This window comes from Neltuma alba, unplaced genomic scaffold, assembly GCF_004799145.2.
Source record: "Neltuma alba isolate B1F8T4 unplaced genomic scaffold, ASM479914v2 tig00010776_pilon, whole genome shotgun sequence".
Lineage (NCBI taxonomy): Eukaryota > Viridiplantae > Streptophyta > Magnoliopsida > Fabales > Fabaceae > Neltuma > Neltuma alba.
In genome coordinates, this window is record NW_021635597.1 from 1 (window position 1) to 17,214 (window position 17,214).

The 17,214-nt window shown below is 33.3% G+C and overlaps 3 pseudogenes; 1 reads left to right on the forward strand and 2 right to left on the reverse strand.

The window, feature by feature from the left end:
* The first annotated feature begins 364 nt into the window (after positions 1-364).
* On the forward strand, positions 365-1,575 carry LOC114758953 (rust resistance kinase Lr10-like; annotated as a pseudogene).
* Positions 1,576-3,448: 1,873 nt separating this feature from the next.
* On the reverse strand, positions 3,449-6,137 carry LOC114758954 (PR5-like receptor kinase; annotated as a pseudogene).
* A 4,481-nt stretch (positions 6,138-10,618) lies between these two features.
* On the reverse strand, positions 10,619-11,539 carry LOC114758955 (rust resistance kinase Lr10-like; annotated as a pseudogene).
* Between the last annotated feature and the right edge of the window lie 5,675 nt (positions 11,540-17,214).

The window sequence follows — 17,214 nt, forward strand, 5'->3', positions numbered from 1 at the left end:
ATTTTCTATGACAATGAGCTTATACATCTATCTTGGCTCGAACCAGATTGCAGAAAGTGTGAGGACCATGGGGGCAGTGTAGATTGACAGAAAACAAAGTTGAACGTGAACCTGAATGTTTCCAAAACCCTCATACAGGTATAATTTTTTCTCTCCGATTATAATACCTTCATAAACAGAGTATAAAATCTATTTGTATGTGAAGCTGATATAAAGTTTATTTTAGCAGGTCCATCAAAAACAATAGTACTCACTGGTAAGGATTCTTCAGCCAACAATTCATCATTTCACATAAAAATTGAACATAAAAGTTCCCAAATGAATTAATACATATTGTATATGTCGCTATATTTGCAGGTGAATCCTAGGCCCGTTCCTGCTCATGTTTGTTGGGTTTGTTGTTTATTGGGTTACTGCAGCTAGCCTAGAGAGGCAGGGTTACAAAAAAATTAAACTGTTTTTGGAGGATTACAAAGCACTTAGGCCTGCTAGATACTCGTATGCAGATATAAAGAGGATCACTAATCAGTTCAAGGATGAACTTGGACAAGGAGCTTACGGAACTGTCTTTAAAGGGAAGCTCTAATGAGATTCAGGTGGCTGTGAAGCTTCTCAACACTTCAACTGGGAATGGACAAGAGTTCATCAATGAAATGGAGACCATGTGTCAAATTCACCATGTCAATGTGGCTCGCTTGGTTGGCTACTGTGCGGATGGTTTCAAACGAGCTTTGGTTTATGAATTTTTACCCAATAGTTCATTGCAGAAATTCATAACTTCAGCTGATAGGAAGGACCTTTTCCTGGGTTGGGGAAAGCTTCATGATATTGCTCTTGGCATAGCCAAGGAATTGAGTACCTTCATGAAGATTGTGACAAACGGATCCTCGACTTTGATATCAAACCTCACAACATTCTGTTAGATGACAAATTTACTACTCCAAAAATATCTGATTTCGGTTTGGCCAAACTCTGTTCTAAGGACCAAAGCATTGTGTCAATGACAACAGCTAGGGGCACTTTGGGCTATATTGCACCGGAAATATTTTCTCGGAACTTTGGCAATGTGTCTTATAAATCAGATGTTTATAGCTATGAATGTTACTGCTTGAAATGGTTGGAGGAAGGAAAATCACAGATGTCACAAAAGAAAATGGCGAGCAAGTTTACTACCCACAATGGATTTATAATCTTCTAGAGAACAATGAAGACATACAAATCCATGTGGAAGGAGAGGAGGACACTAAAATTGCAAGGAAGCTATCCATTATTGGACTTTGGTGCATTCAGTGGCATCCAGCAAACCGTCCAACCATGAAAAATGTGGTTCAAATGCTGGAAGGGGACGATGAAAAGCTAATCATGCCTCCTAATCCTTTTGGTTCTTCACATGCAATTAGAACAAGAGCTGCTAATGGAGTAAGGCAATTGCAACCAGAGTTATCTACCATTTCAGAAATAGAGTGAAGTTGAGATGGTTATAATGAGCTGTGTTAGATATAAATTTGTGTTTAGGTTGGTAGTCTTTCCTTCTTGTGGCATAAAGTTCAAAAGAGGATCATAGATAGTTATCCATGAAAAAATTTCTGAACAATTATAAATATGCAAGTTCTACGTTTTTGCCAGGGGCTATAACCAACTTGAAAAAATTGTTGTCCAGTATTTCGTAACTACATGGTTGACTGAAGCTATATATCATGATCTAAGTTCTTTAAAGAAATATATATCCTTTTGAATAAAATGGATAGAAGAGAAACTACTGCTGCGAAGGCCTACATATAAGCGAACGGCTTCCCTACTCTGAAGCTTGGCTCACTCTTCACGAACTCATTTTTGGAAGCTTGGACTATCTATGTTGAGGAACTCAAATTATGTCAACATAACCGAAATTCTTCTCGAAATGTATAACCACAAAGAAAGCTTAATATTTTAAATCTCTACAGAAAGGGTTGTTGAGATGTGGGAGACAATGGTAAGAGTGACACAATAAAAATAGAAATGAGATTGACTTTTACTTTTTTATGAATTTGTATTAGAATTTTACAGTAAAGAATTTTTAAAAAAAAAAGAGTCAATGGAACTTTGTGTGTGCAGTGGCCAATAAAAAATCGATTTTTTGAAGTCTTCATGGACTTTATGAGAGTTTTGTTGTAAAAAACTTTTAAAAAGAATATAGTCGCTTTCCAACTTTTGAAAATTTGCCTAATTCAATTCTATATAATTATATATAAAGCTTGATTAGGACAGATTTTGGGTGGCTGCAAGTCAGTCATTGATGATTAAAGATATTATATAACAGTTGACTTGGAGTCAATACCTTGTGCAATTCCACTCCCGTCACGCATTAATAAATGCCGCGAGAATTTTCAACGAAGATGAAGAACATGTTTTGCTTCATTCTAGAACTATATAATAATTAAAGGAATATAAATTAAATAGAATAAAAAATTCAATTTATAGTAGTATAATCCAATAAATATTAATTACAGAAAACTACATTTGCAATGGTTTCTAGGAAAAATTGGTGAGAAGTAAAATATTTATCACCAAAAGTATTTGAAATTTATTTAAAGATATAGGTGCAACTCATTACAACTCTTTTATAAGTACTAAAAAAATAGGTATTGCATAAGGCTGAAGAAAAATGGCACTCATATGTTGAAGATGAGTTATGCCTACTGAATTCAAGCCATTTTAATCAAAATCTTCTCAAGTAAGTAACTTTTCAGCAAATTTTGCTTGCTTCTATTTAATTTCTAATATTTATTGAAAGGAATATATATATATATATATATTATACTTTTGAAATTTTTTTTAGTCAGATTATACTATTCTACATATTGTCGGCAAGAATTGATGTTTCGGTAGTGATTGATTCGCTGGAACCATAAGAAGATGGAAATTAATTTTTTTTAAAAAGCCAAATTATTATATTGACTCCAGGTCAACGACAATTGATGTGCTTCCCTACCACTGAATTCATTATTGGCGACAACTTTCAACAAAGTGATGAGAAAGATGGACCAAGCAGTTTCTAGGAAAGAGTGACAGTGATTATATATGTAATATTAAATTTGAAACTTAGTTTTATCTTTCCTAACTCGTTTTTTTCATTCAAATCCACTGGATTCCTTATATCATCATGCAAGTTATATAAACTACGAATTAGAATTCCACCAAGCAGCAAATTCTCTTTAAAAATGACTAACTGTAGAGAAAACTTGTTAATTTAAATTTCCATATACTAAAGAAATAGCTATGTCATAAAAGAGCATGTAAAAACGTGGCAACATAAAAATTTCATTATTTACCAGGACAACAACCTTCTTCCAACAATAACCTACATGTAATCCAATAAATCAGAGTATTTCAGAAAACATTAAAGATACTAACCATAATGCTAGTTTTACTTATTCGCAAGTAGCTTAATAGAAACACGAATGGTCAGCAGCAACATTTTCTTCTGAAATCTCTCACCAAGTTACATAAATTTAGGGAGGAAGAGCCTCTTGAAGCTCCATTTCTCCCTCAAGCATCTCTAACACATTCTTCATCGAGGGTCGATCATTAGGATACATCTGTATGCAATGTGAAGCTATTATGATCATCTTCTTTGCAATTTCTCTTTCCTCATCTGAGATATTGCTCCCCTCTATTGATTCCTCAAATTGATCATAAACCCATTTAGCAAAATAGGTCTGCCAGGAATGCTCAATGACATTCGAGTTCTTCCTTCTGCCAGCCATTTCCATTAGTAGCATCCCAAAACTATAAACATCAGCTTTGTGTGATATTCCTCCAATGTTCTTGTACAAGAATTCAGGAGCCATGTATCCAAATGTTCCTCTTGCATTTGTCAGAGACACAATACTATTATCTAATGGTACAACTTAGCCAATCCGAAATCCGAAATCTTTGGATTAAAATTTTCATCAAGAAGGATATTGTGAGGTTTGATATCAAAGTGTAAAATTTGCACGTCACATCCTCGATGTAAATATTCAATTCCTCAGGCAACTCCAAGAGAAATGTTAAATATTTTCTCGTAATTGATGGGCGTGTTGCTTTGTCTCTCCAAGAATATGTACTTGTCAAGTGATCCATTAGGCATAAATTCATAAACAAGAGCTCGCTTATTTCTCTCAGTGCAGAATCCAATGAGCTGCACCACATTGACATGATGAATCCTGCCAATAGTGGCAACTTCGCTTATGAAATCTTCTGCATTATTGGCTTTGGACTTTGCCAGTAACTTGATGGCTACATCGCGATTGCTTCGAAGCTTACCTTTATACACATAGCCGTAGCCTCCTTCACCTAACTTGTGTTTGAAGCCGTTGGTCATTTTCTTGATCTCTGAGTAAGAGTACTTGATGGGCATCAGGTTACTATTATTTCGGAGGAAGTCCTCGACATTGTCATCATAACATTGATGCCTTCTTCTCCATCGAAGAATCAAGGATATTAAAACAAAAGGTGTACCCAATACAAATTTAGCTCCAGACCAGATAATCACTGTGCACAAGATTTCAAAAGTATCAGCATTAAATCAATTCTTCCTATGAAATATAGACTTACATATATATGGTCATATGTATATGTTTAACACATGGAATATAACCAGGCTGAATGTTTGTGTGAAAAGCAGTTTTTCATAGTATGGCCTGTATATTTTCAGTTCTTACATGTATCATGATAGTTTGGTACTTGAAGCTATGCTCTAATCTTACATGAATTCCTCAATGAAGACAGTTCCAGTGAGTAGAGAATAGCCACAATATCTAACGGATGCTTTTATTTATGCAACTGTTGTTGGTTTTGGGATGAAAATAACACGTCTAATTAATAAATTTAATGAAGTGTGAGAAATGAAATTGTAGAAACACGAAAAGGAAAAAAAAAAAAACTTGCTTCACTCACCTATATAGATCGCTTCTCCAATAGTAAAGGCTGCGTTGTAAAAATTCAAAACAGAAGTTTCGATTAGATCATCTTGAAAATAATTGTTTCCAATATTTTATTTTGTTCTCAAGAATTACATGATATATAAGTAACTGCAAAAGTTCACCTGAAGCCAGTGCAAGATCAAGTGGACGATGACAAAGAACCATATTAGTGGCATTTTCAAACCAGCAGTTTGGTTGCCCTCCATCCCATACTCCACAACGATCAGCAATCCATTTGATGTGAATCTCCTTTACCTCTTCCCTCTGAACTTTTGGATATGAACAATTCTTATTACATCTCATTGGCCCCCATGGCAAAACCTTCACCAACAAATCTATTTTGCACGACTCTTCCACATCAGATACACTTGGATCCCCCGTCAGCACATAAGAATAACGAGTTTTTGGTGCTTCACCAGAACAAGGAGCCACAATTTCAGCATACGAAGGAGAGTGAACTGGATTTTGGCAGCTGACAAACACTAATCTGCCCACATGGTAATGGTATTTTTTGTTGCTTGGTTTCCTCTCTTTGGCTTTGAAACTGTGGTTGAAGAAGTTGCTGTATGTGAGAGAATGACGAGAGATCGCGTAGCAATTGTTGATGTCAAGTCCAGAGGTAATGGATTGGAGATTTGTGGAGTTAGTGGCATAAACGGCCTGCACCAAGCGCCTTCCATAGTTTACAGACAACACACTTCTGTTGTTCTCGCAGCTTACTGTGTAGCTGGGATCGTAGCAGTTGCCGTATTTATGATATGTATTTGTGGGGATGTTGAAGACATGTCCGCAGGATTCACCAAATGATGATTTTATAAAGAAATCACATCAGTATTAGGAATGAATGTATATGCAGCAAGGCGGCAAGGAAGATGATTAGGAAGGTTTCTTTTAACATTATGAATGATCAGAGAAGGAAGAAACAAGCTACTTTCCAAGCGGACGTAATGGATCCACACAAGCTCAGACCAGATAGAGAAGATTTTTTTTTTAATATTATTTATAAGCCAGCTTATTTAATTTTTAACATGAATATATATAAAAATTTTATGGTCTACATTTATTGTAGTCCCTCCATTCCTTTTTTATAAGAGACAATTAACCAAATTATGTTGTTCAAAATGTTAATTAAAATGAGTTGAAGAAAATAAATGAGTAAAAAAATGTAATTTTTTGCCAAAATACCCTCATTTATGTAGAAGTAGTATAATATGCGGGAATTAAATGCAATGGTATGAGTAATATGAGTAATTAAATTGAGATAAGATGAAATAAATAAACAAAATTTGAAACAACATGTAAGTGTCTCTTATAAAAAGAATATGATATACTTTATAATTGTTCCTTATAATAAGGAATAGAGGGAATAATGTGGATAGTTATTTTTTCAAAAAGTCTATATATTAAATATGAGTAAAATTAAAAAATTGTTAGTCTTCTGATCCTATTTATGAGTCACTTCTAACATGTTTTACAAGAATTATGGAAAACCTTAAATTTCATTAACTTTCATTTAAAATTTAACAATTTTTAAAATTTATTCCTATTTAATATACATTATACCTCATGTAAATAAAGTCAACACAATAATAAATAAATAATAAAATTGTATATCTATATAAAAATTTTATCTCACTGCTTTATAAATAAGACCAGAGAAGTATCTTTTAAAGGAAAATTAATATAATTTAAGGTATTGTTTTTAGTCTTTATAAAACATACTAGAAATATCTTATTTCTAGGACTTGAGAACTACTAGTAATTGATAAGTAGGTTGAATCTGAGTTTTGAAAATTTGTCCAATTTAATACAGTATCCAAGTGGCTTGACCCGACTTCCATGTAACTTGTGAGCCATTCTGCGCCGTTGATAATTAAAGAAATCGATAACGGTTGACTCGGAGTCAATGCCTTAACACAGTCCTCCAGTCCACCACCACCAGCACCACCCCTTTATGATATGACGATTTTTAATTCGTTCCAGATCCATAAAATGCATAGATTAAATCGAAACAAATACCGAAATTGAATTAATTGGAGTAAAAAATTATTAAATACTACTCCCTCTTGTATTTCCAAATTTTTGAATTGATCTGATCATTTTTTATATAATCCACTACCATCACCCATTAATAAATGCCGCGAGAATTTTCAACTAAGATGAAGAACATGATGATAATATGAGGAATTTTGCTTCATTCTAGAACTATATATAACTAAAGGAATATGAATTAAATAGAAACAAAAAAATGAATTTATATAATCCAATAAATATTAATTACAAGAAAACTACATTTGCAATGGTTTCTAGGAAAAATTGGTGAGAAGTAAAATATTTATCACCAAAAGTATTTGAAATTTATTTAAAGATATAGGTGCAATTCATTACAACTCTTTTAATAAGTACTAAAAGAAATACGTATTGCATATAGCTGAAGAAAAATTACACTCATATGTTGAAGATGAGTTACGCCTACTGAATTCAAGCCCTTTTAATCAAAATCTTCTCACATAAGTAACTTTTCAGCAAATTTTGCTTGCTTTTATTTAATTTCTCATATTTATTAAAAGGAAAATATATATTATACTTCTGAATTTTTTTTAGTCAGATTATACTATTTTACCATTCTGTTCCTTATAAGTCACTTGTATCCCAAACCCGCAAACCAAGATATATATTAAATTAACCAGTTTTTTTTTCTATATTTATCCTTATTAAAAGTTGAGAGAGAAGGGGGGAGGGGATGGATTGCATAGGAAATAAAAAGTTAAGAGAGAGATGGAGAGAGAGATTAATTAATTTTTTATTAAATTAATAGGAGTAAAATTGGAAAAAGATCATTAATTATACTACAAGTAATTTATATTTTGAAACAAACTTTTAGGATACAAGGGGCATGTAACAAGGAACAGAGTGGTACATATTGTCGGCAAGACTTGATGTTTCGGTAACGATTGACTGGATGGAACCATAAGGAGATGGAAATTATTTTTTTTAAAAAGCCAAATTATATTGACTCCAAGTCAACCACAATTGATGTGCTTTACTACCACTGAATTCATTATTGGCGACAAACTTTCAACAAAGTGATAAGAAAGATGGACCAAGCAGTTTCTAGGAAAGAGTGACAGTGATTATAGTTGGGAGACCCCACCATATTACCAAAAAAAAAAAAGGGTATAATACTCTGCCATGACCATAAAATCTAATTTGCAGCATTGTAATACAAACTAGATTTTATAATTAGGATAGGAAGTAATATTAAATTTGAAACTTAGTTTTATCTTTCCTAACTCTTTTTTTTCCTTCAAATCTACTGGATTCCTCATATCATCATGCAAGTTGTATAAACTATGAATTAGAGTTCCGGCAAGCAGCGAATTCTTTTTAAAAATGCATAACTATAGAGAAAACTTGTTAATTTAAATTTCCATATGCTGAAGAAATAGCTATGTCATAAGAGAGCATGTAAAAATGCGGCAACATAAAAATTTCATTATTTACCAGGACAACAACCTTCTTCCAACAATAACCTACATGTAATCCAATAAGTTAGAGTATTTCAGAAAACATTAAAGATACTAACCATAATGCTAGTTTTACTTATTCGCAAGTAGCTTAATAGAAACACGAATTGTCAGTAACAGCAACATTTTCTTTTGAAATCTCTCACCAAGTTACATAAATTTAGGGAGGAAGAGCCTCTTGAAGCTCCATTTCTCCCTCAAGCATCTCTAACACATTCTTCATCGAGGGTCAATCATTAGGATACATCTGTATGCAATGTGAAGCTATTATGATCATCTTCTTTGCAATTCCTCTTTCCTCATCTGAGATATTGCTCCCCTCTATTGATTCCTCAAATTGATCATAAACCCATTTAGCAAAATAGGTCTGCCAGGAATGCTTGATAAAGCCCAATTTTTATACATTTTATCCCACATTAAATTAGAATTTCAATGATAATTTTGAGCTTAATTAGATTTTTTATGCATTATTGGATAAATTGGTTGGTTTTTGGATTTTGCATAAAATTGATATTTTGGATTAAAAATATAGATATTTTGTGCTTTCCTATTTTTGACTTGGAATTAATTTTTCCCATTTCTTTGAAAACAAGTCTCATATTTTTAGAAAGATTATTTTTAGAAAGTTTTACAAATTCTTGCCTAATTTTTGTGCAGATTTAATATTTTATTTTGAGCATAATCTATATTAATGGATGCACTTAAAATCTTGTAGGTCAAGAAAGAGCATATAGGAGATCCAATGGTGCAAGATTGTTTCTTGGGATTTAAGCACAATCCAATGGCTAATATCAAGTGGGCCAATTAATTACTAATGGGCTTGAGCTTTAGATTCATAAAAATTTCCTTTTCCCCCATCAAAATATTTTCCTTATTTTTGGAGGAGAATTCACGCCGAAGAGGAAGACACTTCCATCTCCATTCATTGATGCACAATTCAACACCCAAGGATATTTCTTTCCTTCTCCATTCAGCCGCTGGACATCACGCTTCAGTCATCAATTCACATCCTCTCCTATCTTACTCCACGTATAAGAAAGCCATCTAGTCATCCATTCAATCAATTCCATTCCATAGTCACTTAACTTCATGCTTCACATGGCCGTGCTCCGCGTCAACAAGCTTGGAGGGAAGATTGTTTTGATGGAAGCTTAAGCTTCTTTGGGAGGCAACTTGGGAGGAACATGGAAAGACTTGAGCCTTGGGCTAGCACTTGAAGACCACAAGGGAGTGATGTTCCATTCATCTTTTTAATTCAAGGACTTAAAATTATTTAGTTTTAAATGATTTTAAGTTGTATTTCTGTTGAGACAATTTAGTTCTAGATTGTCAATTTTATTCTTGGATTGAATTGATATTTGGATTTTATTTGTGTTGAGACACTTGTTGGAATATATGTTTGGAACCTTTGCATTGTTAATTGAATTTATAATTGAGTTTTCATTATGAGTTTAATTATCAATGTGGTTTGAATTGCAAAATTTGAGTTCTTTCACCTCTTAATTGTTTAATTAAGTTGGTTGATTATCTGATTGTTTAATTGGATAATTTGAAACATAATTTCCAAAATTAAATTGAGATATCTTCATTGGTTTTAATAAGCTTAATTGACCAACCTTATACTGTTATGAGTTCTCTAATGGTTTAAGGGTTTTTGAGATTAAGGGTTCCCTTTATTTCAAGTAGGTAATTAAGTTTATTAATTCCACCATCTTATCACTTCCCCTTTGGTTTAATTAACTGATTAAGGTTATGAAGGTTAAATCCATGCAAATCCTAAGTTGTCCCCTCTATCGTACCTGAAGAGAACTTCTCCATTTTTACTTGTTAATTCTCTTTGCTTTCTGATTAATTTTCTTTATTAATTATTTTTATTTTTCTTCAAAAAAAACCCCCAAAAATTGCATTGCATTTATTTAGTTTAATTTAATTTTCATATAGATTTTAGGACATTTGCATTTTCCATTTAGAATTAGAATTTTGCATTTTAGTTTAGGTCCAATTTATTGCATTTTTTTATCACCTGAATTTTTACCTAAAGAAACCCATAACTTGCTCCTTGGAAGTAATGACCTAGGTCGACCCTAAACTACAAATTAGTTGGGACCTAGTTTAATTGAGTGCTTTAACGACAAAAAGGCATCATCAATGCTCAATGACATTCGAGTTCTTCCTTCTGCCAGCCATTTCCATTAGTAGCATCCCAAAACTATAAACATCAGCTTTGTGTGATATTCCTCCAATGTTCTTGTACAAGAATTCAGGAGCCATGTATCCAAATGTTCCTCTTGCATTTGTCAGAGACACAATACTATTATCTAATGGGTACAACTTAGCCAATCCGAAATCCGAAATCTTTGGATTAAAATTTTCATCAAGAAGGATATTGTGAGGTTTGATATCAAAGTGTAAAATTTGCACGTCACATCCTCGATGTAAATATTCAATTCCTCAGGCAACTCCAAGAGAAATGTTAAATATTTTCTCGTAATTGATGGGCGTGTTGCTTTGTCTCTCCAAGAATATGTACTTGTCAAGTGATCCATTAGGCATAAATTCATAAACAAGAGCTCGCTTATTTCTCTCAGTGCAGAATCCAATGAGCTGCACCACATTGACATGATGAATCCTGCCAATAGTGGCAACTTCACTAATGAAATCTTGTGCATTATCGGCTTTGGACTTTGTCAATAACTTGACGGCTACATCACGATTGCTTCGAAGCTTACCTTTATACACATAACCATAGCCTCCTTCACCCAACTTGTGTTTGAAGCCATTGGTCATTTTCTTGATCTCTGAGTAAGAGTACTTGATGGGCATCAGGTTACTGTTATTTCGGAGGAAGTCCTCAACATTGTCATAATAAGATTGATGCCTTCTTCTCCATCGGATAATCAAGAATATTAAAGCACAAGGGGCACCCAGTACCAATTTAGCTGCAGACCAGAGAATTGCTGTACACAAGATTTCAAAAGTAATCAGCATTAAATCAATTCTTCCTATATAATATAGGCTTATATTATAAACATTGAATTACTTGTTGGGATTCCTAAAATATGGACTTCCCATTAAGATTTCAACAATAATCATCACGGATAATGAAATGAAGCATATATTGAAGCATTTTCCTGTACGCAATGAGAAACTCTGGTTCGTTTACCTGTATATATTGTGCTCGCGAAGAAGGCTGCATTGTCAAAAATTCCAAAACATAATTAGCTTCTATTAAATCACCTGAGAGTAAATATCCTCGTTATTTTATTTTCTTTCATAGATTAACTATATTCCATGAGAACTATATCCATGAAGCTCACCGGTAATAAGGTCCACAGGAGAAATTGCCGCATCCTCGTCTTGGGGAGAACAAAGAACCATATTAGTTGCATTTTCAAACCAACAGTTAGTTTGCCGCCCTCCATCCCACACTCCACAACGATTTGGGCGCCATCTGACCTCAATCCCATTTACCTCCTGCCTCTGAACTTGCGGATACGAACAACTCTCATTACACGTCATTGGTGCCCATGGCACCACCTTCACCATCAAATCTATTCTGCATGACTCTGGCACATCAGACATCATTGAGGAATGCCGCTTCAGCACAAAAGGATGAAGCGTTTCGGGCGCTTCGTTAGTACAAAGCGCCACTATATCCGCATAGAGATCAGGAGAGAGTGGATTTTGGCAGCTGCCAAACACTAATCCTCCCACATGATAAGTGAAGTGGTAATTATTGGAGTCCAGTTCTGTCTCTTTGGCTGTGAAAGCTTGGCTGAAGTTATTGTATGTGAGGGATTGACGAGAGATCGCTGGGCAATTGTTGATGTCAAGTCCAGCGGTGATGGATTGGAGAGTAATGGTGGAGTTAGAGGCATAAATGGCCTCTACTAAATGCCTCCCGTAGTTTACGTACAACACACTTCGGTTATTCTCACACACTAGTTCGTAACTTGGATCGCTGCAATTGCGGTTATCATAATATGTATTTGTGGGGACGTTGAACACTTGTCCGCAGGATTCATTAAATGAATATTCGGCATCGAAAGCTCCCCAAAGATAATGTGAAAGTAGAGCAAGGGCTGCGAGGAAGATGATTCTGAAGGCTTCATTTATCATTGTGAAGCACTATCAGAGAAGGAAGAAGCTAAGCAAGCTACTTTATAAGCGGAGTTGCAAGCGAGCTTGATCCATACATCCTCGACCTTTAAAACAAAACAAGTGATGGATGCCTATGATGATAACTACCAATGATATCATGGCAAAAAAAAAGAAGAAAAAAAGACTACTAATGATATTGATTTCCCTTCTTGCGTGAAGTTCAAGTAAAAATGTAGATAAGAAGTTCGCAAGAATTTTATAATAAAAAATAATTACAAAATAAGAGTTTTAGTCCAAGTTCTGAGAATTTGTTTTATTTTTCTAAGTCTCCCTGAATTTTATAAGACATTTATATGATTTTTTTTGAAAAAAAAAAAAGGTAGAGTGAATCCGCGTTTTCAAAGTTCGCTCAACATAGTATTTCCTAGCTAGTTGCACTTGGCATTGTTACATATTAAATTTCGCACTTAATATAACTTAGACTTCGAAAAATCAAACGGGAGAGGGAAGGGAAGGGGAGGGAGGGGAGAATGGGAGAGGGAAGGGAAGGGGAGGTTTTATCTTCACCTTGTTTGGTTTGATTAAAAAAAAAGGGAGGAGAGGATATTTAATTATCCCTTGTTTGGTTAAAAAAGGAGAGGGAATGGATAGTAATAATCAATTTACCATTTTGCCCTTACATATTAGTTTATGTTTTTTTATTGATATATTATATAAATTAATTTACATCTTAATTTAAATTATATAATTTAATGAAAATTCAGTCTTATCATGTTAACATGCACATTAAAAAATTGGTATAGTAAGTTTTTATTCTAATTAATATAATAATATATTTAAAATAATCAAATTAACAAATTTTATACTCAAAGAAAAATGAAATTTTATTCTCTTTAAGCACTACTGCAAAATACTATATTTGGCTTCTGTTAAGGCTATCCTTTTCTTCAGCTTTAAAATATATTTAAATAAAAAAATTAATTTTATAATATTATAATTTTTTTTATTTAAATAATTTTTATTTAAATAATTTTTTATAATATATTTTTTAATTATAATAATTATATTTTTATTTCTTTACTTAGGATAATATATTTTTTATTTGAAATAAATATTATAATAATATATTTTATAGGTAGTAGTAGAATATTAAAAAAAATAAAAGTATAATGGTCCAAAAATTTAGCTCCCCTTCAAAACCCCCAATTTGAAGGAGAGATAAAATGGAGGGAGGGAGGGAGGGAGGGGACATTTGGCTTTCCTCTCTTTCAAAATTTTTAACCAAATGAGTGAAGGGGCTCATTTTCCCTCTCCCCAACCCTCCCCTCCCTTTCCCTTTCCCTTTCCTCCAACCAAACACATTCTTAATTGAAGTGTTAATATTAGTACCATATATAAGACTTATTTTTATCATTTTTTTTAAATTAATCCTATTGATATTTTTTTCAATAATAATCAAGTAGGAGAGGGAGGAAGGAAATTAAGAAAAACGCTTAGGGTATTTTAAAAAAAAATATCATATTAATTGAATTAACTAACATAATTAATCTATTCAAATTAGGACCGGAGGAATACTATTTTGGAGTAATCGTGAATTTCCAGACTGGACCAAAAGAAAAATGAAAGTTTATAAAAGCCAAATCATTGACTCCAAGTCAACCAAAATTGATGTACTACCTTTGGTCCTTAATATGAGAGTTAGTTAATTAATTTAAGTAGATTAAAGAACTTTCTAAGATTAGTTTATTACAATAAATAGGTATTATTTTTTCTAAAATATCCTTACTAATAAAATGTCATTTGATGAAACATTTGATATATGCAATTACTACAAAGACTATCTTAAAAATAGATGAATATAAGAGACAAAGTAAATTGAGATCTTATATTTAAAACTAAACTAAAAGTCAAACTAGTTTTTATATTAAGCACATGAGGTAGTATATTAAGACCGCTTATTATTAAGAACAGATTTTCAACAAAATGACAAGAAAAGTACTCCATGAAGCTTCCAAGGAAAAGAGGGCAATAAAAAAAATCGCCCCCACCATATTGACTAAATTCTAAACCTCAAATCTTAAATGACATTGTATTTTTTAAGAGAAGGTAATAATTTTTCCTATCTCTCATTTTATTGTGGTCCCATTCCATCAACCATCCCATCACTATCAATCAATGCAAGGAGTTTCCTCAACAGGAAGGAAGATATATAAGCTGTAACCAGGACTAGCGAGCTTTGTTATCAATCTTCTATGGTACAGATATTTCTGGAGATCAAGTGACATATAAATGTTTAGCTGAAAAATTCGTTACTCCAGCTAACGTAGCATACCCGTTTTCTTGGCCAAGAAACCAATCGCATGAATATTGAAAATAGTGACAAGCCAATTTTTCAACTTAATATGTATCAAACTTTATAACATTTTCAAATAATTACCACAAACAAAGTCTAAGCCTATGAGCTATACAGCAACAACTTAAGAGCACTGATATTATTATTGAAGAAAGTCATAAAAACCAGTCATCTCAATTAAAAATATAGAAGTCAAAATTGTTCAATAATTTTTGTGTTTGTACGTATCTAGCTATTTGCTAGCTGTAAAGCTTAGCTAGTCAAGTATTAAATGCAAAAAAATACTATAAGGAGATATTCAAAATACTGACTATGCATTAAACTATCATTGAAGATTTACAAAGCTCATTCTGAATTCAAGTTCTTCCAATTATATATCAACAATTCAACATCCCCTTTTGGAATCCCTTTCCAAGTTATAGAGGGTTGGTACGGTGGAAAAGCCACTTGGAGTTCAATTTCTCCCTCGAGCATCTCTATCACTTTCTTCATTGAGGGTGGATCACTAGGATTCATTTGTATGCAATACGAAGCTACAACAATCATCTTCATCGCAATTTCCCTTTCCTCTCCAGTGGTACCACTCCCTTCTATGGATTCTTCAAATTGGTCATAAACCCATTTGGCAAAATGGGTTTGCCAAGAATGCTCAATAACATTCAAGTTCTTCCTCCTACCTGCCATTTCCATGAACAGCATCCCAATACTATAAACATCAGCTTTATGTGATATCCCTCCAATGTTCTTGTAAAATAATTCAGGTGCCATGTATCCCAATGTTCCTCTTGCATTAGTTAGAGATACAATGCTATCATCTAAGGAATACAACTTTGACAATCCAAAATCAGAAACTTTTTTATCAAAATTTTCATCAAGAAGGATATTGTGAGGTTTAATGTCAAGATGTAATATCTGCATGTCACATTCCCCCGTAAATACTCAATTCCACGAGCAATCCCAAGATAAATATTAAATATTTTCTCATAACTAAGTGATGAATTCCCCTCTCTCTCCTAGAATATATACTTGTCAAGAGACCCATAAGACATAAAATACACAAGAGCTCGCTTGTTTCTTTCAACACAAAGTCCAATAATTAAGTTGAACCACATTCGCATGATGAATCCTGCCAATAGTAGTAACTTCACTAATAAAATCTTGTCCATTGGATTTGAACTTGCTTAGTACCTTGACAGCTACATCACGTTTGCTTTGAAGCTTTCCTTGGAAGACATGACCATAGCGTCCTTCACCTGACTTGTGTTTGAAGCCATTAGTCATTTTGTTGATCTCCGAGTGGGAGTGCTTGATGGGCATTAGGTTACTATTATTTTGAAGGAATTCCTCAACATTGTCATAATCAGATTGATGCCTTCTTCTCCATCGAAGAATCAAGAAATTAAAGAACAAGGGGCACCCAGTAAAAATTTAGCTCTAGACCAGACAATTACTGTACACAAGATTCCAACAGCAATAATCAACAATAAATCAATTCTTCCCATATAAGATAAACTTATTTGATCAGATTTATGTGTTGACCACATGGAACCAAGCAGAATGTTTGTGTTAAAAGATATTTTTATATTATGGCTTGTGTACTCATAATTACTACATGTACTACGATGGTTGGTACTTGAATCTATTCTCACTCATCATAAATTTCAATTTTTAAAGTAAAAATAAAGAACAGAAGAACGAAGACAATTCGACTGTCACCAAACAGAGAATAGGAAAAATATCTAACTGATGCTCTTTTTTCTGTAACTGTTATTGGTTTCGATCTATAACTAACTAGGGCAAGAAATTTAATAGTGTGACAAATAAAATTGAAGGACAAGGAGAAAATTAAACCTTGAATAATCGTCGCATGCTCAATAGCAAAACCTCCACCGTCAAGATTCAGAAGTTTCGACCAGACCAATCATGAAAACAGTTGTTTCAATTTTTTCTTTTCTTCTCAAGAATACCATGATAATTAGCTATATCTGTGCCTTTCATCACCTCAAAGCATTCTAAGACCAAGCAGCGGACGATGACAAAGAACCATATTAGTGGCATTTTCAAGCAGTTACCTTTCTCTTCTTCCCACTCGCCACAACGATTTGGTTGCAATCTGATCTCAATCCCCTGTGCCTCTTGGCTCTGAACTTGTGAATAAAAAAAGAGTTAACTGGACTTTGGCAGCTAACAAACAGTAATCCGCCCACATGATAATGGTAATTTCTGGTGCTTAGTGAAACATCCGTCATTTAATATATATTTAGAAGCGCTATGATCCAGAAAATCA